The sequence below is a fragment of the Ictidomys tridecemlineatus genome, chromosome 7 (assembly GCF_052094955.1).
Source record: "Ictidomys tridecemlineatus isolate mIctTri1 chromosome 7, mIctTri1.hap1, whole genome shotgun sequence".
NCBI classification, from domain to species: Eukaryota; Metazoa; Chordata; class Mammalia; order Rodentia; family Sciuridae; genus Ictidomys; species Ictidomys tridecemlineatus.
Genome location: NC_135483.1, coordinates 120,618,416 through 120,643,221, shown reverse-complemented (window position 1 = coordinate 120,643,221; position 24,806 = coordinate 120,618,416). Strand labels below are relative to the sequence as shown.

Genomic DNA, 24,806 nt, shown 5'->3' with positions numbered 1-24,806 from the left:
CTTTGCCTGGGGGCAGTGCAGCCCCTGTCTTTGAACAAGGTCAGGTGCATTGTGCATGCCCACAATTTAAAGAGCATTGAAAGATTCCTGGAGGGGGTGTATCTTCAGCAACAAATGGCTCTGTGGGGGACAAGAGGGGACCCCACACAGCCTGCCTCTTTATCTCCCAAAGGTAGGGGCCCTGCAGGCTCTTAACAAACTGGGGTGGGTTAACACCTGCTCCCAGGAGGAATGTACTCATGCTCTCTGGTCACAGGGAACTGATTTCCTGATGGGCAGGCTGGAGGCCCCATTCAGTGGAATATTTGTGTCTCCATATCAACAAGAAACGGACAGTAGACAAGTGTACCGTGTTTTCCAAGTTGAAAGGTCAGTTGGCACTAACTCTCAAAGCACGTACAAGGAAAACAATAACCTCTGAAAATGTTAAATATGTACATATTTGTATGTTGCATATAGCTGTTCACTCTTGTATTTCAACATTACCTTTGAATATATAAATATTTTTATTAGGTATTATCATGCACTTGAGTAATTAAGGAAATTTTGGATACACTGAGCAAATCAGTCAGATAATTGATACTTCTATTGAGGTTTTACTGTGTGTGGCTACCAGAGAATATATGATTTGGGGAATATTTTAATGACAAGTCATTGTTCCTACAGTAGTTAGCAGATTATTTGGAGAACTGGACGTGTACACATATAGCCTTTCTAACAAATCAATAAGTATAAACATACTTGTATAACATACTACAAGTATTAGTAGATGATAACAATGCTTAGGATCTGTCAAGTAGAAGAATAAATAAGAGTCAACTATAAGTATTTTTCAGAAGAATTTCTTATATTATTATAGGGGATGTGAATCCTACCCTGGAGACTTGGACCTGGAAGAAATGTCACTTATTTACCATTTTCAAATGAATTAATTAATTCAGACTTTTCTAATAACCAAAAGGTGGTGTGTTTACCTTTCTGCTCTGAACACATAGAAATGACAGATGAGATATTAAAAACAGAAAAGCAGGAAGATCTAATCAGGCTCCAGGACAAGAGAAATATCTCTGTGGACCAGAAACAAAGGAAAATATAAACAGTAGGTTTTCTGGGCTCTGAATGTAGGCAGTGGTGACTGAGAGCTTGTTCCTGTGGGACAAGGAATTCTAGAAGTATTGAGCCACAGAGTAGAGCCAAGCCCCTGTTTGATGCCAGAGGCCAACAGGGCCGTCCACTTTACTGGGATTACGACTTCAGAGGAAGCTGGGAGCCTGGGGAGACAAGAACAAAGATTCCCAGGAACTGAGCCAACTGTGTGTAGACACCACAATGGATCTGTTATACCCTTCAGTGTCTCCTAGGGGCAGTAAGTCCCAAGTCCAGTTGTAAACCTGGTCCAGGGTCGGGAGTAGGAGAGCTGACCAGGTAGAGACACCATCAAACTCTTAGGGAGGGAAATCTTTGAAGGGAATGCTCAAAATGTACTTGCAAACTGAAATTCTAAAACACTTAAAGAAGTTTAATTTCTACAAGGAGAGGATAGGCCTAAAACAGAAGACTTGGAAGAGTGACTTATTTTCAAATGAAATTTATTTTAGAGAATAGTCTGAAAAGACATCAGAATAAATTTGTTGGGGGTGGTTCAAAGACATAAATAAAGCCACTTACACATTAAAGAAATAAATTATGGAACAGAAATAGGCAGCAATGAAATGCAAATGAGACAAATTAAATCACATCTTCATTTCCCACAGTTCTGGAAGGGCTGCACACCAACCTTCAGGTCACAGTAGACTCCTTCGCCCACCCAGGAAGGGATGATAAATCTGTGAGTGTAAACTGCTGTATAAGGTGAATGCAAGATTGCTGTCATTAATCCATCCTCATCATTGCTATTGCTACTATCCCTAGGCCCTGTGTGGCTCGAGTGACAGGGGTGCAGGGATTATTGTGAAGCTGAGAGCCTTTCCACCCAGTACTGAGACTTCCCACCTGCATCCTCTCAGTAGTTATTCCAATGAACAGGATGTTTCCAGGAAAGACACTGGTACTACCTCTCTTAGGACATTTCCATCACTTTTGTGTTTACATAGACAAGTTCTCAGGCTCTACCCATAAATTTTGATTCTCTTGATCTGGGACACAGCTTGGAAATTTAGTATTTCTGATAAGCTCCTCTTGTGATTTTTTAAAAAATATTTTTAGTTGTAAATGGACATAATAATTCTATTTTTATTTATTTTGTGTGTGTGGTGCTGAGGATTCAACCCAGTGCCTCACACATGCTAGGCCAGTGCTATACCACTGAGTCATAACCCCTTGTGATTCATATGTAGTAATCCTAGCAATTATTTCTTATAATCATCTGTCAAGGCAAGACCAGAGAAAATAGCCCTTGCCCAGGTCACACAGCTAATTGTTGACTAAATAAAGTCCAACCCTTTCTTCTGCATATATATCAGTTTTAATTCCTCTCTTTTTTAAAAAAAATATTTTTTTTAGTTGCTGATAGACCTTTATTTTATTTACTTATATGTGGTGCTGAGAATCGAACCCAGTGCCTCACACATGCCAGGCAAGTGTGCTACCGCTGAGCCACAGCCCCACCCTAATTCTCTCTTTTTTTATTTTTATTTTATTTTTTTTCCAAAATAGACATTTGTTTATTAAGGATCATTTAGTTTCTGCATATAAATCACCAGTTGTTCCTCATTGGGTTTTTAAACACATACCACTTGTTCTGGGGTTGCTTTGTTTGCCCCCACTTTAAAAACCAGAGTTCTTTTTAGTGCCAAAAAGGACAGTTAAGGCAGCAGGGCGTTTCCTGGGTCTCATGGGCTGGAGGGCTCCCATCTCCCCCTCCAGAAATTCATGTGGTAGGTAGTTTCTCAGGTTGGAAAACCTGTCCCTGAAGAAAATAATCGTGCAGAAGAATGCAGATACAGGCATCTGTGGTCAAGTGTGTGCCCAACAGCTTGAAAAGAAACACCCTCTTGGTCATCAAAGACTTGCTGGTTGGCTTCCGTACTTAAAAAAAAAAAACCAAAAAAACCCAAAACTGTCTGGTGGAAAGAAGCCAGTCAGAGAGCAGGGTTCCTAGTGACGTGCTGTGAGGTTGCTGGACACACCACACAGGACACACACCAGTTTGCTTTTTCAAACAACGCAGTAGGGACCCTGCATAATTCCCTATCAACTCTTCACGTTCCTTAAAATACCCATAGCTTGGTTCAGCGACATCCTCCAAGGACACCTGCTTCTCTATAAAGCCAGGCATCCACCCTTGCCCAGGAGCTGTGCTCCTGGTGGGGAAAGAACCAAAAACCAAAAACCCTAGGACTTGACTGATTAGAACGGTTAATGGGTTTTTTCACACTGACGCAGGGGTCCAGTGAGTCTACCTGCGGTGAAATCCAGAGGAGATTTGGAAGGAGGATCATGACTTATTGCTTCATTAGAATAGACTCCCCCCAAAAAAATGACTTTTAAAAGCAGGGCCGACGCCTGCAGGCCCCAGCTGGGCTGGGGGGCTCTGGGGACGCAGAGGGCCCGGCTTGATTCACAGTGATGGGGTGGCTGGTGGTGGGTGGCACTGGCCAGTGGCCATGGGCGGGCGCCGCCTACACCTTGTAGTTGAGCTCGGCGTTCATCTTGGTGTACATCTCGTAGATGACGTCGATGGTGGCCGTGTAGTTGACCAGGAAGAGGCGGATCTTCTCCAGGCACTCCTCCTCTGTCACGTTCTGCCCCTTGGACAGGGCCTTCAGGAAGTCTGACTTGTAGGGCGCGGCGTACAGCGCGGCCTGGAAGATCTTCTGCACAATCCAGCCGTGGTACTTCTTGAGGGCCATCTCGTAGGCCTTGGTGGCATTGACACGGATGAGGTTGGGGTGGTTCTCGTCCCGCTCGCCATCACAGATGCTCTGGAGGAAGACCTGGATGAAGCGAAGGCCTCTTTTCAGCCACATCAGTGCCAGCGTGGCCCCCACTTTGGGCCATTCTGCTCCATACATTTCCTTCTCCACCTCCAGGATGTTCTGCAGGGTCCGGAACTTGGCTGGGTCGGTGTTGTACACGGCTTTGATTTTCGTGATGTTTCTTTTTTTAAATTTCACTTTTTCAAGCTACAGTCATTGGTTTGACAGAAGGGTTTGGTGCTTTTGTGAAATCCCCCAAATTTTGATCCCTGTGTTTTCATTTTTATTCAATTCAAATTACTCTTTCAATTTCCTTTTTAAATTCTGCTTTGACCCATGGCTAATGCATAGGTGTTAATTTCTAAATATTTGAAGATTGTATTTTGTCTTTAATTCTTTGTAACCAGAGAAAATATCATGTGTGATTTTTTAAAAATTTATTGAGACTTGTTTCATGGCCCAGAATATGGTTTATCTTAGCAAATGTTCTATTTACCCTTGGGAAGAATATGTATTCTGCTGTAGATGGTAGAATGTTCTCTAAATGTTGATCTGGTCAAGTAGTTTAAGGGTGGTGTTCAAATTTTCTTGCTGATTTTCTACCTGCTTGACCTATCATTATTGAAAGAAGGATAGTGAAATATCTATATTGTGAGTTTGTCTATTCCTTCAATTTGGGTTTCATAACTTTGAAGCTCTGTTACTTCCTTGTATGAATGTTTAAGATTGATATGCAGTCATGCATCACTTAATATGTTCTGTGATATGTATGCATGTACATTCAAATGTATTGAATGCCTACAGAAATATAGACAATTTTGTCATTTTGCAAACACCAAAGTGTACTTACATAAAGTAAGATGACTTCAATGCCCTAGCTGATATGATCATATGGGACCATCATTCTTTATACACTCTATCACTAACCAAAACTTTCTGTTATCATATATTGTAACTCTATTTGTATTAAAAATCTCATATAACATTAATTTTGTTTAGTCAAATATTTATTAAACCCATTTAAATATTAAAAATTATATCTCTCTATGTAATTACCATGTCTTGTGCTTTTAATTACTTTGTATAGATCCACATTTGTGTCTGACATCTTTTCCTTCTATCTAAGAGACATCCTTTAATATGTTTTGTAGTGTGTGAGGCTATTAGTGATGAATTCTTTCCACCTTTGGAAAAAAAAAAGGTCTTTATAATGCCCTTGTTTTAAAAAGATAGTTTTGTCATGTATAGAATTCTAAATAGACAGTCTTTCTTTTAGTATTTAAAGGATTTTTCTCCACTGACTTCTCACTTACACTACTTTCTATGAGAAATCTGTAGTCATCCTTATCCTGGTTCCTCTGTATGTAATGTGTTTTAATTCCCTGACTTTTCAGAAGATTTTACTTTATCACTGGTTTTGAACCATATTGACTAATATGTATCTTGGTGTAATTTCACCTTCTTTGGATTCTTTGTGCTTCTTGCATGTGTGGCTTTATAGTTTTTATATAATTTGGACACATTTCAGCCATTGTTCTTTGAAACATTTTTTTTTATCTCCTTTCCTGCCCCTTTGAAGACTATAGTTATGTGTTTCTTAGACTGCCTGAAGTTTCCCCACAATTCACTGAAGATTTGTTGATTATTTTAATTCTTATTTTTTTTCTATGTGCTTCATTTTGGATAGTTTCTATTTCTCTGTCTTCAGGCTCATTTACCATTTCTTTGGTAGTGTCTAATCTGACAATGATAATATCCAATGTGCTTTCACCTCAAACTTTGCAGTTTTTAATCTCTCAGATTTTATTTGCATCGTTTCGTCTTGCATTTCTCTACTAACAATCTTTATTCTTTCCTCTGGAATTGTGAATATCTATAATAGGATTATAACAACTGATTTAATGCCCCTTGTGACAAATTCTATAATTTGTGTCAGTTCTAGGTAAGTTTTAGTTGATTCATTTTTCTCCTCATGCTTCTGGTAAGTCCTGATTTGGCACCAGAAAGTCAGATTTTACTTTGTTGGGTGGTGGATATTTTGAGAGTCAAATAAATATTCTTGAGCTATCTTCCTGGATGCAGTTAAATTTCTTGGAAATAGTTTAATCCTGCTGGGTGTTACCTTCAAGCTAGAACTTTTGTTAGGTGAGAGATAAGAGCAGAATTTAGTCAAAGGCTAATTCTGCCCTACTGTTTTGGCAAAACCCTTCTATATATCTGGTGCTTTATATATTGTGAGATCTGGCTGGTGGCAATAGTCACTATTCCCATTCCTTTGTGATCTCTAATATTTTTAGGTGGTTCTTTCCTTATCCTTGAGTAGTGTATTCTATCATTTTCTATTACTATAACAATACATGGAAATAGATAATTTATAAAGAAGTTTATTTGTTATGCAGTTCTAATGTTTAGAAAGTCCAAGAACATGGTACTGGCACCTGCTTGGCACCTAGTGATGGCCTTCTTTCTGCATGATGACATGGCATAAGAAATCACATGCGGAGTCAGAGCAACTGTCCTAGCTTGGCTCTCATTTCTTTTTATAAAGCCACGAATGTCATCATGGTGCCCATTCTCATGGTCTCCCTTAATTCTAATTATCTCTTAAAGGGCTCATCTTCAAAGATCCATATATGAATCTGGGAATTAAGTCACTAAGACACAACCCTTTTTGGTGGGGATTGAGGGATACATTCAAACCATACCAAGGAGTTTCCTTCAGTGCATACACTGACCAATACTCAGCTAAAGTCCTCTTCAGTTCTCTAGAGTTTTTTCATTGTTTATCTGTTTCCTCTCCAGAACTTTGGACTGTCCTGATTCAAAGTTTCATCTTCTCAACTCAGGGAGGTTGCCAAGCTTTGCTGGAGTTACCTCTCCCTGGGCCACACATGGAAACTATTTCTAGACAATAAACTAGAGAAACTGTAGGGTTCACCTCATTTGATTTTTGGTTTTTTGTTTTTCTCTTTCAGATATTCACTAACCTTCATACCTGGTGTCCAATGTCTTAAAAATGCTTACTTCCTATATTTTGTTCATGGTTTCAGTTCTTTCCATTTGAAGAGTTAATCTGTTCCCTGTTATTCCATTTTGATCAGAAGCAGAATCCCCTTCAGTATATTTATGAAGTAAAGAATTTAATTCTGTGGAGCCAAACTAGATGACCTTCAATAGATAAATGGATAAAAAAATGTGGCATATATACACAATGAATATTACTCAGCACTAAAAAATAATAAGATCATGGCATTTGCAGGGAAATGGATGGCATTAGAGCAGATTATGCTAAGTGAAGTTAGCCAATCCCCAAAAAACAAATGCTGAATGTCTTCTATGATATAAGGGGGTGACTCAAAATGGGGAAGAGAGGAAGAACATGGTAAGAAGATTATCTCTACATGGGGAAGAGGGGTGGAAAGGAAAGGGAGGGAGAAAGGGAATTGCATGGATGGTGGAAGGAGACCCTCATTTTTATACAAAATACATGTATGAAGATGTGAGGAAAAAAAAGAATAGTGTTACCCTAGATTAGGTAGAGAGAAGTGATGGGAGGAGAGGGGAGGGGTTAGGGAGATAGGAAGGATAGTAGAATGAAACAGACATTATTATTACTGTGTGTATATATGTGACTGCATGACCAATGTGATTCTGCAACCTGTATACTCAGAAAAATGAGAAATTACATCGCATCTGATTCAAATGTGTGATATGTCAAGGTCATTGTACTGTCATGTGTAACTAATTAAAACTAATTTATGTAAAGAATTACATAAAAAGAATTATGTAAAGAATTACATTAAAAAGAATTTAATTTATGTAAAGGAAAATATTACTAATGTCCTGGCCTAATGTCATGTGAATATAGCAAAAATCACAGAAGTGCTTTGTAAAAGACAAAATTGAAGGAAATATCTATCTTCTCCAAATCATTCATATACAAGCAAAATAGAAGACTTAGATGGGGAAGGAGATGCAATGACACACAATTTCTTAGTGAGAGGAATAAAACAAGTTCATTTTGTTTTTCAGTGTGATCAGTATTCTTACTAGTCTTTCACTGTTTTAAACTACCTTAAACTTTCCAACTAAAAAGGATAGATTTCATACTCTTATAAAATATGCCTGGTCAAAAAATAATGCATTTACATTTGAAAGCCATAAATAACCAGCCACTGGTTTGACTTAATTTGTGCCAGGATAAAAACATTTTTTCAACCTCCTTATGAACACATTAGAGACAAAATCATCCACATTCCTCCCACTGAAATAGAATACATTTTCATTTTATCTGGAAATGAAAGGGTTGTTGAATGTTGAGTTATGGAATTTAACACTGGTTTAAGGTCAGCTCACCTTATAAACTCTGCTATTTTTATAAAGAGCAGGAGGATGACTAGCTCTCCATTTGGATAGGTACTTTAATCCACTAGGTACCATAAATATGATCACCTGGGGTCTTCAAGATTTCCAAGGGCCTGCTAAAATGTTTCAAATATGCAAAAAGAAATTGTTTCCAAATATTTTTTTAAATCATAAAATTAGAACTTGATTTTGTTTCTAAATATAAAACATGGTACCTGTAAATACAAGTCAACTCTTCTATTTCTATATTTATTTGATTATTCAATTACTGAAATGGGTTGTCAGTTCATTCTAAGATGCTTGACATAATATGAGCGCATTGACTACAAGTAAGAGAGCTCGGGCCACTTATAGACTTGTAAATGCCCATATTCCATGACTGAAATATCAGAGAGTAATCAGAATGTTGCTGGTTGCTTTTATTTAGAAATAGTGATTGATTTCAATAAATACTTGTTTATTTAAGATACTTCTTTTTTTCCAATTTACCAAATGGAAATGTTGCTTACATAAAACCTCGTTTGCATTTTTATCTCTTGAATTTTCTTTGTCAGTAAAGCCAGTACTCAAATCGGATCAGAGATATCCACATCCAAATTGAAATAGGTCTGTCTCTCAGTCATCTTCTTTTGGAATTTTAAGAGGTATAATTGTCCTGGGGCTTCTAGAATACAATGCCACTTGTATTTTTCAGTTTTTCTAAATCAAATAAATCTTTCAACACCAGTCCACTGAGGTTGATGAGAAGTTTGGTTATCAGAGCTTCATCAATGCTCTTAGAAGATCCCCAGGTTGATATTGTCAAGAAAAATGGTACCTAGTAGGGATGTTTTTTTTTTCCTTACTTCACAGGCCTTTAAGGATATACAAAACAACTGATTCCAAAGAAAGTCCCTTAAAACTATCCTCCATATCCCACCACACTTAGTTACGGGGCTTTTGCCAAGACCCTCAAGCCTATGTTTAGCTCCCAATTCCAGAGTTATTTCTATCTGAGATTCTGTCATCTCAGGCCCAATGACATAGTGAAAAATATATATTTGCTTTCTGCTCTCGGTTCCTGACACGGCATTCTTACAATCCTTGTTATAGTAGTGAGAGAGATGCTAGGAGCATCTTTTGTGTTAATATTCAGTCTTTGACCCTGGCAACAAACACAGAGATCTTAAACTCCTTGGAATTTTTTGTTCCAAGGCCATTTTTTGTTCTATTTGGGGAATTTTGAATGGGCCTCCTGGTAGCTTCAGGTTGGGGGCTTACAACCAGAAAGATTAAAAAACTATGATTAGAAACTCCTAACTTTCAGTTTCCACCCCAATTCTCCATGAAGGAGAGAATAGCTGGAGACTCAGATAATACTGGCCAGGACTTGTGATGAAGCCTGCATAAAAACTCCTAACATGTGGGGTTCAAAGAGCTTCCATGTTAGTGAACACATCCATGTGTTGGGAAGGTAATATACTCCAACTCAACAGGGATAGAAGCTCCCTTGCTCAGAACCCTTGTGTTTATATGATTGTTCATTTGTATCCCTTTATAATAAACCAGCAAACATAAGTGTATGCTTCCCTGAATTTTGTGAGTTGCTATAGCAAATTATTAAGCTTCAGGAGATGGTCATGGGAACCCTCAATTTTTTTTCATGCCAATTTGTGCCTTTATACATGTATTTTACTTTGTCTAGTTTTCTTTTTTTTTGCGTTACAATTCTTATTACACATATATACCCCAATTTTTCATATCTCTGTTTGTATATAAAGTATGTAGACACCCAATTCATTCAAGTGGGAAAGAATTGTAGGTAACCTGAGGTTTCCAATATACAATTGACATATGAGGTGGTAGTAAGCACTTGATCTGTGAAGTGTACACTAACTTCAGGTAGATAGAGTCATAATTGAATTGTAGGGCACAAATGTTGACGGGAGAACTGGAGAACTCATTAGAGTGGGTCTGCTTCCCCTCCAAAACCAGAATTTTAGTGTCATAAATGTTGTGAGCTTAGAGGAAATTTGTCTGATTTTCCTATTTAGGCTCATTCTCTCTTCTTCCAACATAGGAATGTCTCATTTTTTTCTCTTTTCAGACAATGCAGCCATTCCCTCAATGAACCTAAAGCAGGGTTCCCATCACATGGTTCAAAAAATTCTGATATTCCATGGACGCCCATCAAATAATCTGTATGTTTTAAAGTTTCCAAGGAATAAAACCATATAAGCTATAGCAACCCAAATGGATAAAATTTAAAAAAAGAATGTGCCCAAGACACATCATTATTATGCCTAACATAAAAAATAAAAAAAAACTATTAAAAACTGGAAGAGAAACATGTCAGGTCACATTTAAAAGTAAACCAATAAGTCTCACTTCTGACTTTTCAAATCACACTCTAAAATCAAGGAGGATTGGGAATGAGATATTCCAAGTCTGAAAGAATATAATTGCCAGCTAAGATTACTATATCTAGAAAAGCTATATGTAAAAATTGAAGGAAAAAAACTTTCTATTATGAAGATAAACCAAAAGAATTCATGATCACTAAGCCAGCACTATAAAAAAATACTTAAAAACACACTGCACACAGAGGAATCCAAAACAAACCACAAAACTCTCAAATGAATAAAGTTCTCTGGAAAGGCAAGTCAAGTAAATGATAATTAAGGTCAAATTAAAGATAGGAAACAAACCAAACTGGCAAAAAATAAACAAATAACAAACATCTATCTACACTGGATGTAAATGATCTCAACTGTTCAATTAAAAAGCACAAATCATCAGAATGAATTTTAAAAACAAGATCAAACTATATGTTGTTTGCAAGAGACCCATCTTATATGTAGATACATGCACAGCTGAAAATTAAAGGACAGAAAAGGATATTCCATGCAAATGAAGTCCAAAAACAAGCAGTAATAGTTATTTCAAGCAAAAATTTTTAAAAATCACTTCATACTGAAAAAGAAACAATCCAACAAGAAGATATAATGATAGCAAATATTTATGCCCCAAATACTGCTGTAGCTTATTATACAAAAATAAAAACTTCTTCACATTAAATCATAGATAGAGTTTAATACAATAATAGTGGGTTGTTTTAACATAATTCTCTCACCAATAGGCAGGTAATTCAGACATAAAATCAATAAAGACACTTTAAGCCTAAATAATACTATAAATCAAATGGACCTAACGAATAGCTATAGAATATTTAATCCAAAAACAACTGAATTTACTTTCTTCTCCTCATGGAAATTATTCCAGAATAGACCATATTATAGGCCATAGAGTAAGTTTTTAGCAAATATTTAAAAAGATATATTCCTGTGCATCTTATAATGGAATGAAATTAGAAATCAATAGCAAGAAAAATTATAGAAACCATAAAACACATGGCAATTGAAAAATACTCTTTTGATTGAGGAATGGATTATAGAATAAAGAGATGAGAAACTTCAAAATATCCTAGAATCAAACAAGAATAGTGATATAACATTTCAAAATCTCTGAGACACAATGAAGGCAGTTCTGAGCAGAAGATTAATTGCATTAAGTGCCTATATTTAAAAAACAAACAGGAAGATCACAAATAAATAACCCAATGCAGTATCTCAAGGCCTTAGAAAAACAAGAACAGGCTAATCCCCAAACCAGCAGAAAACAGGAAATAATTAAGATCAGAGCCAAAATTAATGCAAGTAAGAATTTTTAAAAAGACCCAAATCAACAAAATTAGAGATGAAAAAGGAGATATCACCACAGGCATTGATCAAGTCTAGAAGGTCAAAAAGGATGATTTTGAAGACTTACATTACAATAAATTGAAATGTCTAGGCAATATTGACAATGTTTAGACAATTATGACCTACTCAAATGGAACCAGGATAATACAGAAAACCTAAACAGACTTATATCAAGCAATGAGATTAAAATAGTAATAAAAAACATTCCAATAAAGAAACGCTCAGAACCAAATGGATTATCAGCATAGTATTGGCATAAAAATAGATGCGAAGACCAAAGGAACAGATTAGAAGTTGTGGAGAGAAATCCACATAAATACTGTGAACTCATCCTTGACAAAGTTGCCAAAAGCATGAGTTGGAGTAAAAATAACTTCTTTAACAAATGGTTCTGGGAAATCTGGGTAGCCATATGTAGAAGAAAGAAACTAAAGCTTTACCACTCATCTTACACAAAAATCAACTCAAAGTGGATCCAAGACCTAGGAATTCGACCAGAAACACTGAAACTGCTAGAAGAAAATGTAAGGACAACGTTCCAAAATATTGGGACAAACTCTAACTTCTTTAATAAGACTCCTGAGGCTCAAAAAATAAAATCAAAAATCAATAAGTAGAACAGCATTATATTAAAAAATTCCTGCACAGCAAAGCAAATAATTAAGAATGTGAAGTTTGAGCCTACAAAATGGGAGAAAGTCTTTCCTTGCTACTCCTCAGTCAAGAGATTGACCAGAATATATAAAGATCCCCAAACACTTCACACCAAAAACCCCTAATAATCCACTTAATAAATAGGTAAAATATCTAAAGAGATATTTCTCAAAAGAAGAAATACAAGTGATCAACAAAGGCATGAAAAACTGTTCAACATCCTTAGCATTCAGAGAGATGCAAATAAAAACTGTGGTGAGATTCTATTTCACTCCAGTCAGAATGGCTATCATGAAGAAAACAAATAATAAAAATTGCTGGTGAGGATGTGGGGGAAAAGGTATGCTTATACATTATTGGGAGGACTGAAAACTAGTACAACCACTTTGGAAAACAGTATGGATATTCCTTAAAAGAATAGGAATGGAACTACCATATGACCCAGTTATGCCACTCCTTGATATTTATCCTAAAGAACTAAAATCAGCATAAGGTAGTGATATGGAACCTTGGTTGGTTCCATACTCGACTATGGTGGATTGTGCTGCTATACCTATAAACATACCTATGTTTATAGCAGAACAATCCACCATAGTCAAGTATGAAACCAACCAAGGTGTCCATTTATAGATGAATGTATAAGGAAAATATGATATAGATAGATGATGGAGTTCGACTTGGTCATAGGAAGAATGAAATTATGTCATTTGCCAGTAAATGGATAAAACTGGAGAACATCATGCTAAGTGAAATAACCAGACTCACAAAGTCAAGGGTTGAATTTTTTCCCTTATATGTGAAAGCTGGAGAAAGAAAGGAACAAAAAAAGAGGGATCTTATAAAAACATAAGGGAGGGTACTACATAATAGAAGCAGAGGACAAAGAAGGAGGGAAGAGGGCAGAGAAAGGGCAAAAACTGGGAGTAAACTTGACCAAATTATGCTGTGTATATGTATTAATATATCACAATGCATTACAATTTGATATGTACCTATAATGTACCAATTAAAAAATAAATAGAAGGAAGAACAATAGAGTAGAGGAACAGGATCAGGGGAAGTAGGAAAGGAGGAAAGGAGATAGTATTGGGGGTTGAGACGTAGAAAACTATGTTATTTGCATTTATGAATATGTCAAGATGAACCCCACCATTATGTATCACTACAATGCACTAATTTTTTTTAATTAATGAAAAGTATGCAAGCATCTGTTTCTAATCAGTTTACAAATCGGTAATGAAATATTAACTATGACTTTTACAGAAACCCCGTTGGATGCTTCAGAGAATTTCTCCCATCTAAGAAAGTGTGAGTGTGAGATAAGTCCTTGGTAGCTGTGTGGGTGGGTTAGGCATTTGCTAAAGTGAATTCTGTAGGAGGTCCAAAACCAGCTGCTCACACAATGCCACTCATAGGGCTGTCTTTGTTTTCTTTAGCTTCTCCATTAAACAGAAGGCAAAAAAGACCCAAAGAGGGTTCTCACTACTCACAAGGAAATGTTAACACCCCTCAGGGCTTTGGAGTGTGTGAGATGGAGAGTTGAGCTTCATACCGACATACAGTAGGAATATGGTGGACGGTGAGTGAAATCATGGAAAGAAGTCTACACTCCTTCTGTCATTAGTCTTTATGAACCTTGTTAAGACATTTTAGGAAAAACTAGGAAACATTTTTAAGAGAAAAGAATGAGTTCAGTCAGCAGGGTAAATACTGCCTGGTAAAAAGCCTAAATTAGAACGCCTCTTCCTGTGGGTAAACCTGAAATCAAGCCCAACACAGTACAGCAGCATTCTGTGGGTACTTTTCTCCCCAGACACTAGAGTAACCAATAGATCTGATGTCAACCATCATACACGAATCCCAGAGCAGTGCCATACAACTAAGAACAAGATTTTTAAATGTTGCCTAAGAGCTGCCTCCTCAGTCATTATCAACAAAGTTGTACCATAATCATCTGTAAGTGCTTCTGCCTTTCTAATTATACCATGCAATTAACACCTCATTCTACCCTACTCTCTTCTCTGAAACTGACTCTTTAGCACTTTGTTTTGTCACCATAAAATATAGTTAATTATCACATTGTCTTCTCACTAATTGCCATTTGAGATTATATTGTTTCCTCAACTAAGTTTTAAACTTCTTGTGAAGAAAAGATATTGAAACTCTTTGGCATATCAAAATAACTAAAATAGGCCCAAGCACCTCATGGATACGCAACTCCACGATCAGTAATTGACTAACTTTTAGGTTGAAACCACACATCAAAAATAAAACTGTACTGGGGGCTGAGGTTGTGGCTCGGTGGTAAAGCATGGGTGAGGCACTGGGTTCAATCTTCTACAACTATCGCATATTTTTTAAGAAATAAATAAAATAAAACAACTGGATTATGTCTTAGTTTTCCCCCCAAATTAGATGTTGCTTCACAGATTATTTGAAATTTTTAAAAAAAAATTTTTTTAAAGTCCCTTTTAGAAACCCACTATGGTTTGGAATGGTTTGAGTGTGTATCTCAAGGGTTCAAGGGTTGAAATTTCATCCCTATTGTGAGGTACTAAGAGGGTAGAAACTTGACCCAACTGTGGTGCTTTTGGGAGGTGAATTACCTGAGGTCATGGGGCAGAGCCCCCATGACTGAATACTAGTGGCTTTATCAGGAGAGGAAAAGAGACCAGAAGAGACACACACATGTTCACCTTGTCTCTTGTCATGTGCTATGGTTTGGGCATGATTGGAGTGTCCCCCAGGTATCCATTAGCATTAGAGGTGTGGTCTGAGTGGGAAGTGCTGTGGTAACTTGAAGAGGTGGTCTCCAGTGGTGTCCTTAAGTCCTTGGAGGTAGTTCTACTGTGACTCTTTGAGTTCTCAAGAGAGGGTTGCTATAGAAAATCAAAACCGACCCCTCCCATTCTCTTGGCTTCCTGGGCACCATATGGAGAAGCTACACACACACACTGCACCATCCACCATTTACCATGAGGCTCCTGTCAGAGCCAGAGTCTGCATCTCTTTGGACTTTCAGCCTCCAAAAGTGTGAGCTAAGTAAACCTCTTCTCTTATAAAGTCACTTGCCTCAGATATTTTGTCGTGGTCCTCATTTGCATCAGGACTCTGCAAGTACAAAGCCCATCACCAGATGTGGGGGAACTTCCAGAAATGTGTGCAAAATAAATCTCTTTCTTTCTTTCTTTCTTTTTCTTTTCTTTTCTTTTTTTTTTTTACAAAGCTCCTAGCTTCAGGTATTGTGTTATGAGAACTCAAAATGGACTAACATGCAGTCCAGTTAGAAAAGTGCAATACGTCAGAATTATGGTGACCTCGTGGGAGAGTGAAGTTAAAATGGAATTTCTCTTACAAATGGAATTGTTTTATTCTAATTTGAGTCTTAAGTTGGATTGATTAGATTAAGGAGGGTAGAACCATTCTTCAAGCCTGTTTGGAAGGGTTAAATTTAGGGCAGGTGGAAGGCTGAAGATATAAAGAACAAAAACCCCATGCCAAAGATCTTCCCAAGGGAGAGGCTTTGTGGCTATCTGATGAAATTCCCAGTACCTATCACAACCTTCAAAGCACAGGATAATGCACAGCCCAGAGCAGGCTGCTGGTTCTATCTGCCCAAGATTAGAGACAAGATCACTGAATTGCAGGCTGATGACCCCCGTCGCTGACTGAAGCTGTCGGGCTTGCTTTTCATCATCCTAGTATCCTCTTGTGAATGACCAGAGTTTCTCCCTCCCTTTCCTGTCTGCTTTACATCACTGACAAATTCCACTTTTCCTCTCTCAAGATATTCCTCTCCAGCCCTGCCCATTTGGAAGAGCACATTCCATCTCAAGATGAGCTAGGGTATAGCGTCCATCATAAAACAATGGTCAGTGATTGAGATGAAGCACCTAGCCAAGTATCTGGAAGTACAAAAAGGCAAAAATAAATGTGTGTCCTCTTATGGAGCAATGCTCTCCATCCACCAACTAAAAAGGAAAATGTAAGACGAGGCTTCAAGTTTTCATTAAAATAGAATAGAGTGTCAGGAAGTCAGATTTGGAGCAACAACAATAAGATCTTCTTCTCACAGTTGCTTTCCTCTGGACAGCCTAGCAATGGGCTTCAAAGTTCTCTTTCTGGCCAAATTCAGTGAAGTTGCTTTTTCCACCTCTCTCTTGATTGAACCGGAGCTTTGGGAAAGGCAGTGAAGTAAGCCGAAATGAAATTGCCAAAGTTATGGTTCCCAAGTAAATGAGATTTTTCTCTAATGCTTACCAACTGTCACCAGGTCAGATGAATTTTTCTGCTTGAAGTCCCTTGATGCATTCATTTCTCCGCTGTCTTACGGTATCCCTCTGAAAGTAACCTCGGCAGCCATAAAAACATAAAAAGAAAATGCATAGCATAATTGGTGCACAAAGGGACAGTAGGAAATAAAAAGTAGGGAGAGGGACAGAAGAAAGGTCTCTAGACAGCAGGTAGATGGCTTGGTTTTCAGCTCAGAGGGAAATTCACAAGTCACTCCCCCCAGACCTGCTGGGAAAGGGCAGCATATGATGGGTCTGACTCCCCCGAACTAGACAGTAAGTAAGTGCGTATTGCTTTCTTGATTTGTCTGGTACAGTGATTTAAAAAAAAATGTTCAAAGTGACACCGTGACATAAAAAGCAGCTGGAAGTGGAGGTAACTGGCTGAGTTAAGGGTCTCAGCAGTGGGGTCTCCTCTTCCCACAACTTCTGCCCCCATTTGCTCTAGTTGTTGAGGTCAAAATTAGTCTCATATATAATAGAAATTATCATTTACCATCTTACTCTGCTCATCTTCCTTCTTTCAAAAAACAGTTCAACAGATGTTTATTGCATGCTCCATATGTTCAAGGCACTGTCTGGTCATGGAGAGAGATAAGTAAGTTTGATAATGGTAACAACAGTTGTAATAGCAACAATAATAGCAAACACATAGCATTTAGTAAATGCCAGATACTGTTCAAAGTTTCTTGATTGTATTTTTTTTTTAATTTTTAAACTTATTTATTTATTTATTTATTTATTTTTATGTGGTGCTGAGGATTGAATCCAGGGCCTTGCACGTGCCAGGCGAGCGCTCTACCGCAGAGCCATAACCCCAGCCCCCTCTTGGTTGTAATAAATCATGCAATCACATAAATGACACCCTAGAAAAGATATGATTATCATTTCCAATTTAGAGATAAACATACAGAAGGGTAAGTAATTTGCTCAAAATTGTACATGCAGCAGGAGAAAGGGCTGAGATTTGAATCTGGATGGTGTAGCTCCTGAACCTGTGCTTACAGCACGTTTGCTTTATGCGCATTTTCTTCGGGAGTCATCAGTATGCGTTTATTCATCTTATCTTGCCGCAAAAGAGAAGTTTCCACTTCACAGACCTTTTAAGTCCTTCCTCCCGTCATTAAGGATTATGGACAATGTGTACATGGGAAATGCTGCTGACTGCGTATTTCCCCTCCCAAATCGTTCATTGGATACCGGTTATTTCTTGAGTATTTTCTGTCATCAGTATAATTAATTAAACATGAATATTTCCAGGTAGAGATTTTTTTTTAATTAATGAAAAAACTGAGGATTTGAGGACTTCATTCATTTACCCATAGACCTATAACTAAGAAGTATCCATGCTGGATTCTGACTCACCCTTCTCACTACCAAGCCCACCTCCTTAGCACCTCCCCTATGTTGTCAATCTTGGCTAAGACTGAGAGGTGGTCAATGTTGCTCATTAATGCCTCTATTAAGGCCCCAATGTTTTTTTTTTCTTTTGCTGTTTATGTCCTCGCATAATCATTACACTGTGTCTGTATTTTGCAAAGCCTCGCCTTTCCCTTATTGACCACCAGTCATCCTAAGCCAGAAATGTGGAACAAGGGCAGATGCTGCTCCCCCCCATTCCATGTCATGGAAATGAAACGTAGTGAGGTTTGGGACTTGGCCACTCCAGGTCCTGTGGTTTCTACTGCTTCATGCTGAACCCTGAATCCTGTCTTTCTCAGAAGCATCCAAATATCTGAATATTTATGATCTCTTTCATATTGATAACGCACCCCAGAGCTTAGGGAACCTTATGGAAGTTAATTGGAACTGACAAAGTCAAGTCAGACCGGAAAGGTTGAGCTGGTTTTGAAGAGGGGCAAAAAAAGTCACATCTGTCTCAGTTTAACTTGGTTTTCATTTCCATTTCCTTTCAAATCTGCAAACAAGCATTGTGAATAACATTCATGAGATTAAAGAGCAAAATGAGAGGTTGTCGTTCTCTGGTTCCTTCCACAACATTCAGTGGTCTGCTAGAGGGAGGCCTTGGCCACGTTGGAGGCCCTAGACCCACAGGCTTGTCAGCTATTACACAGGAGTGCCCTGGGATGGGTCAGGGACACAGGCAAATGCAGTGAGATTACCATATAAGGAATTGCTGGCAGCACCAGACCCACTTCTGAGTCCCATCAACTTGCTGCATCACTGAATCTACAGCAGGCCTGGCAATGGCCCACTGTGCTGACAAAATAAAATCACTAATCTTATATGTGTAGGATTAAAATGTGCTATCCCTGCCAGAGGTCACTGGGTATCTTGTCTGGACTGGGTGTGAGACTGGTCCAGTCCAGTGTGAGGTTAAACAACACCACTTTGTAGAAGTGTTTTGGATTTTCTAAGCAGAAAGCCTCCTATTCTAGAGAGTCAATGAGCCTGTTCATTATCCTAGGATATTCAAAGATATTTAAAAATAGATGACCACTAATTTCCCTTGGTTTCTACGGAACATCGTAGACCTACGTCAAAGAACTTGAGTCCTCTGTACGATGTGGCTTCCGACATTACCAACCCTGTGGATGGACTAGATATCACAAAAAGAAGAAAGAATCAATCAGAAATGGAAGCTGAACCTTGGAGAAAAATAACCATGAAGAAAAAAAACCCTGTCAGGGGTGTCCAACTGAGCAATTGAGGCTGACACTTTAGTTCTGGGTGGGGATTCAGAGCAGATACAGCCATCATGACCCCAGAATGCCTGGGAGCTTTGCAAAGGAGAAGGATGAGGAACTTAGTCCTTGGAGGTTCCAAAGCTCTGACATGGGAAGCCCTTCTGAAGGGATGGTCAGGCAAAGCTGAAAGCACTTCTCTAGGGAGTTCCATCACTTGCTGCACAGTGCCCGGGGAGCAATGATAACTGGTGGGTTAGAAGTCAGGAGCTGTGTGAACAGCAACCTGGAGACAGATGCAGGCTAGTGGTCTCTAAGGCAGGCTGAGAACGGCCAGCAGTACAGCAGCAGGATGAAGCTGGGTCAGCTTCTTGCAGTGCTGCAGGCATTTTCCAAAGGAAAATGGGCAGCAGCAATGGCAGTATCCAGTGGGCAGCCAAGGGACAGAAGAAAGGTCAAAACAGAGGAGGCAGGAGCAGAGGTCCAGCTGAGCTGTGTCATCTACAAGGCAGTATCCCAACCTGGGACTTCTAGGTTGGCATGGTGACTCCATTTTGGACCCTTGAAGCCTAGAGAAGGAGTAAGGAGGAACTGGGAACATTCAGAGTATCCCTGCAGGCACACCTGGAGAGTCTCTACTGTCAGAGGAGAGAGGGTCATAGAAGGAGATCAGTTAGCTAGCCAGGGACCTTGGGGTATTGAGATTTGAGCTGTTACTACAACTATGGCACATGCCACTGTGTGAAGCCTGGGATTTACAAATTACCTGCAAGACGTTTGAATTGTAGTCTAAACAAATGTGAAATCTGTTCTTTGGAAAGCAGTGCTAACGGTGAAGTTTTAATTGGTAAGCCTCTTTCATGAAAGTAGTCTTCCATATTCCTAATTTCAGCAAACTTCTATTAAATATCTATTATACCAGACAATAGGCCAGGGGTTGAAAAGACAAAAATGAATACTCAAAACTGAATAATGGCCGGTTACAGTGGCTCAATCCTGTAACCCCAGAGGCTCAGGAGGCTGAGGCAGGAGGATGGAGAGTTCAAAGCCAGCCTTAGCAAAAGCAAGGCACTAAGCAACTCAGTGAGATTCTGTCTCAAAATAAAATACAAAATAGGGCTGGGGATGTGGCTCAGTGGTAGTGTGCCCCTGAGTTCAATCCCTGGTGCCACCCCCTTCCCCCCCAAAATAATGGTGTCATCTCTGACCTTAACAATCTTACAACTCAGTGAGACTCTGACCTATTAAGTAATGAACATTATGTTAAGTGGCAAGTGTGCAGCAATGTGTAGAATACTACTGAAGAAGGGAGCTTGGTGAACAAACTCCACAGGTCTTATAGGTGAAGCAAGTTTGCGTAGCCAACAACTGGGAGGCAGACATTTGAATCTGGAGGTGTTCTGCTACAATACCTAGCACAATCTCTTCTCTGCTCTGTGTCCTGAGAGTTTAGTTTTTATGGATTATATCCTCCCTATTCTCTGGCTTTTTCTCTGTTCTCCTCTCTAAGACTATGATTCCCTCCCCAACTTCCAGCAGGAGCAGAAAATTTATCGGAAGGTTCAGTAGCTTCCTGCTGTTTCTGGCCCCAAGGTCGTTACTTCCCATTTTGGCTTCCTCACTCCTGCCCACAGCTCTATGAGGAGTCCCTTCATTCAGCTGTCTTCTATCACCTTCCTGGGTGCACTGTCTGTTTGCTGTTGGGACCCTGCATGATACAGCATCCAAGCATAATAGTGTATGCTTGGAGATACTGTGATACTGTGTCACAGTGAAGTGACACAGTTCATTTCAGGAACTGCTGGAGGCAGAGCTCAGGAAGCAGAGGTGCAGCAAGGGAGGCTGTCAGGGCCCAGTTTGCAATGAGCCTCATGTTCTACCTGTAAGAGAATTTACTACCAAAAGCCTGCTAATACCACGGGGTTTGTGTATTGGACTTTTCTGGTGATTTCCTTAGAATCTTATATTATTCATGACTTTGGATTAAGGGCATTTGTCTGCCTCTGAGTTACAGAATAGAGTTTTGAAGTAGCCTAGTCAAGCTGTAATAGAACTTCCTCTGTCTTCTGCTGAACGCCCCCCCCCCCCATGAAGTGCTCTTGGGGATGAAAACACAGAACTTAGCTGAAGGAAGTGGTTTCCCCTCTCAATATGGATGCACTTTAAACTAATTGTCCATCCATAGATAATCCAGAGCTGACTACTCTCCTAGAATTAAACATAGTTATTTCTCTGCAGTTTATCTTTCCCCAAAACAACCACTACATTAACCTGGGAGCATGAGCCAGGTGAAAGTCACATAAGCTAAGGGACTAGAGTTCTCAGTATATTCTGCATGCCTTCTCAAACGCAGGCCTTCATGCTAGCAGAGAGTGGGAGAACTACTGGAAGAGAAGACAGTTCTTTGTGATTAAGCACATACATTTATTTTAAGAGCATGTTGTTGGTGAACTGATTGCTCTAAAACAAAGATTCTTAAACTCTTTGGTCAGCTCTGAGTAAAATGGATATTACAGGGGGGCCGACTCATACTTACCCCTTTCTTCCACCCCCTTTCTCCTTTGTCCTTCCCTATCATTAAGAATGGCAAAAAAATTAGTATTCATTTCACCCACCTCCATAACAGAATGAACAAGTGATAAAATTCTGGCCAATGAAATGTAAATGTAAGTCTGCTAGTGATTTCTGGAAAAACTTTTGCATTTATGATAAAAAGGGACAATCATGGTTAGCAACATTCCCTTTACCTTCTGCTCTTACTTGAATGTAAAAGGGCTATCTGGAGCAGCAGCAGCCATATTATAAACAGAAGGCAATAAGTCTGAGGACAAGAAAGGATGCAAAGAGATCAGGCCCAAGATGGCATTGTTAATAGTTAAGGCTAGGGCTAGGGATGTGGCTCAAGCGGTAGCGCGCTCACCTGGCATGCACAGGGCGCTGGGTTAGATCCTCAGCACCACATAAAAATAAAAAATAAAGATGTTGTGTCCACCAAAAACTGAAAAATAAATATTAAAAAAATTCCCTCTCTCCTTAAAAAAAAAAAACAGTTAAGGCTATTTGGGCTACTCTTCGTTGAATAACCTGTTCTTATAGCTAAATATATTCTTGACCAATATACCCACGTGTATTAACAGAAATACTACAGCCATTCTACGCCTCTCATTTTTTTTAATTGGGTGAGTGTTTTCTGAAGATAATAGCATGATATAATGAACCAGTTTTTTTTTTCAAAAAAATGACCTTGACATGCCTCCACAAAGACTTTAACATTCATATCTCAACTGACACATTTTTGGCAAGAACAATAAATTCACTTCCACTCTTGTCCAGCTTAGATTCCATTGTCACCATTACAATAAGTTTTTAAAAGACCTTCCCTTCTTTAATTCCTTGCTGCCTCTGTCAATGCACAATTGGCAGAACTTCAACAATAGAGAAATCCAACCATCTTTTTACTTTCTGAAGGCACCCAAACTGCTAAACATTGTAGACTGATTTCACACTAAGTCATATTTGTGAACCTCAAATGAGTTCTCAACTCTGTTCACAAATCTGTTTCTTTAGAGATTACTTATCCATTCTCTGAGATGGCTTTCATGTCCCTTTTCTTTTTTTTCTCTTCTCTCTTCCTCCTTCCTCCCTCTCCTAGTTTACTAAGAAACTAGAAATTATGAGCTAGCTACCTCTCCCTGCTTCTGCGGTTGCCCATCTTTGGCTTCCTCCTCTTGTAAATGGAGAATTGCCATTTCTTCAGTTAGAGCAATGTTCATTTGTTAACATTGTTCATAATGTTCATTTATCCTTGCAACTCAACATGGTCCATGGATCAGCCAGCAGCAGCATCACCTCAGAAGCTATAGAACTTCAAGAACTACAGTGTCTGGAAGTTCATTTCACAAGCTTTCCAGGGTTTATATGCATGTGCAGATGAACACTGAAAAACACAACCCTTGAGTCTATTCTTTTTCTGAACTTAGAGCCTCTGTTGTCCTCATGCTCCTGATTCATCATCTTCCTTTTCCTTACTAATTCAACAGTTAATTTCTATCAGTAAGTAAATAAATATTGCCTAGTACTTCCTATCTGAGAAAACCAGAAACTCCAGGGTCCATATTCCTTCCCAGTGGTTACTGTTTTACCCCACTTTCCATGACCAAGTCCCTGATATAGTTCTTCATGGATGCTATCTCCACTCCCTCCTCCCTCGTTCATTCAGAGACCAGTCTAAGAGCTGACTCCTCTATTCCACCAAAAGGACTCCTTTCAAGATAATCCATCCCCTCCATGCAGCTGACAGAACTCAGAACAAGCTACTCCCAAATATGGCACTTTGGAAAGCTGAAGGATCCCAAGAAATCCATAGAATCAGGGAGATGACCTTTTGCCCTTCTCCTACTCTCCTCCCTGAAATAGGTCACGAAGACATAGGGACAGAGACGTTGCTGAGTTCCCTCCAGTTTATTAACACTGGATCACATCCTGTTTGTCCATACTTCTGCATGACTTCCCACTCTTCATCAAACCCAGTATTAATATATGGTTTTCCTGTTTCTTTGTGTATTTATTTCGGAAGGCTCCCACGTCATGGAAAACTTATACAAATCTGTGTTTTTCTCCTGTTAATCCATCTTCTGTTACAGGGTTCTCAGTGATGAACTTAGTAATGATTGAGGAAAAGATATTACTTCTCTCCTAGGTAGCAAAACCCAATAACAACTTCTCTGGTTTCCTTCTAGGTGTCTCAGAGGGGAGCCCTCCTCCTGTAGATATGCTCTCCCTGGCCTTAGTGAACTCACTTTTCCCAAGTTTTCTCTCCCTCCTCTTTGTTGGCTCGTTCACAATCTTTTGCCAGTTCTCTTCTCTTCCCTCTTCCTTGATTATTGTATTTCCCAAGCTTGATCCCAGGCCTCTTCTCTACCTCGTAGTTCATCTTCTCTAGCTGCATGGCTTCAAATACAAGCCATATGTGGGTTGTATATCTTCAGGCTCTGAATTCCTTCCTGAAACATTCACTTGCTTATGTGTTATCTCTATGTAGAAATCCTCCTAGCACCACCAAGTTATCATGCTGTAAACTAAATGCTTGATTTCCACCCTACTTACTTAAAATCACTTCCTCCCCATCTTCTCCATCTCAGTAGATGGTATCACCACTCACCCAGCCGCATAGGCCAGAGACTTAGGCATCAT

The 24,806-nt window shown here is 39.0% G+C and overlaps 1 pseudogene; it reads right to left on the bottom strand.

The window, feature by feature from the left end:
• Positions 1-3,589: 3,589 nt before the first annotated feature.
• LOC144365721 (glycolipid transfer protein pseudogene) lies at positions 3,590-24,561 on the bottom strand (annotated as a pseudogene).
• Between the last annotated feature and the right edge of the window lie 245 nt (positions 24,562-24,806).